At 40.2% G+C, this 3,241-nt stretch overlaps 1 pseudogene; it reads left to right on the top strand.

The window, feature by feature from the left end:
- LOC143398392 (U2 small nuclear ribonucleoprotein A' pseudogene) lies at positions 1 to 1,853 on the top strand (annotated as a pseudogene).
- The last annotated feature ends 1,388 nt before the right edge of the window (positions 1,854 to 3,241 follow it).

Genomic DNA, 3,241 nt, shown 5'->3' with positions numbered 1-3,241 from the left:
ATGCGTGGTAAGGATAGTAAGAACTTCTTTAATTTTTCTTGCTTTTCAAATCTTGCTGTTTCATGTTCTGCCTCCTGTGTTCTCTTTGACTGCATCTGAGAAAGATAGTAAGAAGGATTCTTCTTCAAGGATTGTACTATTTTGAAACTTACTTGTTGTTAGCAAAATTATCAAGATTAGAGAATTATCTTAGGGATTTCCAAACTTGAAACATAAATGGCTTTACAACTTCCATATGAGCTCAGTAGACTCTTGATGTACTTGATTCCTGGGAACTTCACAGACCAATAAACAATGCCAGATATAATGGCAAGTCATAATTCACGTATCTAGATTATTCCCTCACAGTTTTTCTTAGCAATGCTCTGCTAGTCCCTCAACTGTCAGCTCTGAGTTCCATCTTAACTCGGGCATACAGACCTTGAGTCTAAATACTAACAGGCTCAACAGCACTGGGTGAAAGCTTTGTCTGTGCTAAGCAACACCTTTTTTAGTTACAAGTATCAGAAACTGCCCAAACTAAGCTGACGGCAGAGCTGATCGAGCAGTACACCAATGCTGTAAGGGACCGTGAGCTGGACCTCTGGGGATATAAAATTCTAATCATTGAAAATCTAGGTGCTAACTTAGACCAGTTTGATGCTGTTGATTCTTCTGACAATGAGATCAGGAAGTTGTATGGTTTTCCTTTGCTAAGAAGACTGATGATATTATTAGTGAACAACAGAATATGCAGTATAGGTGAGGGCTGAGAAACTGATGGGACTCCGTTTTTGAGAAACCAGTTTCTACCTCAAAGCCTGTCCAAGGAAGGGGGCGTGACCCTTGTCCTTGGAAAAACCCACAGAGCACTCCTAAGCACATACCCACCCTGCTGAGTTGTTTGTCTGTAAATAACAGGAGAGATTTGCCTCACCAGGTGTCCCTGACTCAGTTAGGCTAGGTGGAGACCCATAGCAACCTCCTAGCAACCACCAATCAGCATGAGACACAGAAAATACCTGAGATGCCAGATGACCCCCCAGTAGTTTATGGTGGTTGATAACATGTGGGGAAACCATGTAGTTCGGCACGTACACCCCTCATGGCCTAAACCAATTAGTTTAAAGGAATCCTCCTCTTGTACTAATCAATCACCCCTACCCAACTTGTTCCCGCCAGTGAATGTGCTAATCAATATTAAGAGTTGTTGTTTGATTTTCCCACGGTAGGGAATGGTTTGCTGTGTGTTGTTGTGAGGCATAGAGTATCCCCCCAAAACCTATAAAATCTCACTGAACAAAGGACCGGGGCTCACTCCCTGGGACCTCTGTGTCGGAAACGGTTGTGAGTCCAGGCTCGAGCTTGCAATAAAGACTCTTGTGTGATTGCATCGGATTCGGCTCTTGGAGGTCTATTGGGGTCCCATGAATCTGGCATTACAGGACTTAATCAGGCTCTGCCCTGTCAGAATTCATTCTCATCAACAATAGTCTTGTGGAACTGGGTGATCTGGACCCTTTGACATCTCTTAAATCACTGTAACAAATAAGAAGCATTATAGACTGTATATGATTTATAAAGTCCCACAAATCAGAGTGCTGGATTTTCAGAAAGTAAAACTAGAATTTTAATCCAGATACTGGTTACCAACTGACAAAAAGAAAGGTGGGCCATCTCCAGGGGATGTAGAAGCAATCAAGAATGCCATAGCAAATGCATCAACTCTGGCTGAAATGGAGAGGCTGAAGGGGTTGCTGCAGTCTGGTCAGATACCTGGAAGAGAGCGAAGGTCAGGGCCCACTGATGATGGTGAAGAAGAGATGGAAGAAGACACAGTCACAAACAGGCCCTACTTTTTGAACATGGGATAATTGCCTTGTTTGTGTCAGCAAAGTGGAATCTCACCATTGTTGAAATGTTTTAAACTGCTGCCCATAATTTTGTATTATAAATTTTGAAGTCTAAATGTCAGTTTTTTTTACAAATGGTAAAAAATGAAGGCCACTCACTGTGCTACCGGAAAAAAAAAAAAGAAAGAAAGAAAGAAAGAAACTGCCCAAGGTGACTTAAAGAAGAAAAAAACATATGTTGATTAATATAACTGAAAAATATAGGAGTAAAAGTTGCTTCAAGTACAGCTAGAGTTTTCAACTGCAGTGACTTTATTAGGAATCAAGATCATGGAACTCTTGGTTCTGCCTGAAGGCAGAGTGGAGGTAGGCTTTCCTGACAGGCACAAAAGTAAAAAAACACACAACAATCAACTCCTCGGGTGCTCACCATCATGCATATTGCAGTTTCCACATTTAGTACGATATTCATGCAAATAAAAAGCGAATTATCTCCAAGGAATAATTGCCATTCCAGTTACTCAAAGTTCATGGTGTCTAGGTACCATAAATTCCTCTTGCCACTGGGGAGGCTGAGCCAGGATGATCATGAGTTCAAAGCTAACCTCAGCAACAGAGAGGCATTAAGCAACTTAGTGAAACCCTGTCTCAAAATACAAGGGGCAGGGATTTTGGCTCAGTGGTAGAGTGATTGCCTAGAACGTCTGAGGCATTGGGTTCAATTCTCAGCACTACATATAAATAAATGAATAAAGTAAAGGTCCATCAACATCTAAAAATTTTTAAAAATAAATAAAATACAAAAATGGGCTGGGATATGGCTTAGTGGTTGAGTGCCCTTGAGTTCAATCCCTAGTAACAACAACAACAACAACAATAATTCCTCTTATTTGGACTTGGAGGTATCCATCCCTTTGTGATTTTTGGATCCTAAAGCTAAATAATACATTTGATCATCCTGACACATCACTCGCATAATTATGAGAGGAAATGAGGAAATGGAAAGGAGATCATATATAATGATCATTAGTCCATGGTATAACACCCTGAAGGAAAAGAATAGCAGAAATCCTTACCCTGGCAAGAGTTCCTTGGTCAGCTAGTTTTATTTCCATGGGCTCTACTATCTGAAAAAAAATCTTTCCTGCTATATTATGGAAGAGTAAATTTTCTTCTTTCTTTCTTTTTCTTTTCTTTTTTTTTTTTTTTGTGCTTTAGCAGTCAAATTCCTTTTGGAAGATTTGGGGGATTGCGTATTTACTGCCTAAGATGTTGAATAATCACAGGGCTTTGCTAGGCCTAAGGGTTTCTATGGAAATACAACTCACCTGTAAGATTAGCATTTTTTCCCCTGAGGTTGTGACCAAAATCAGAATTCTTTTTTCTTTTTCATTTTCCCTCCTTCTCTT

Source organism: Callospermophilus lateralis, chromosome 4 (assembly GCF_048772815.1).
Source record: "Callospermophilus lateralis isolate mCalLat2 chromosome 4, mCalLat2.hap1, whole genome shotgun sequence".
NCBI classification, from domain to species: domain Eukaryota; kingdom Metazoa; phylum Chordata; class Mammalia; order Rodentia; family Sciuridae; genus Callospermophilus; species Callospermophilus lateralis.
Note: the sequence above shows the minus strand (reverse complement) of the source record. Positions and strands in the feature narration are given on the sequence as shown.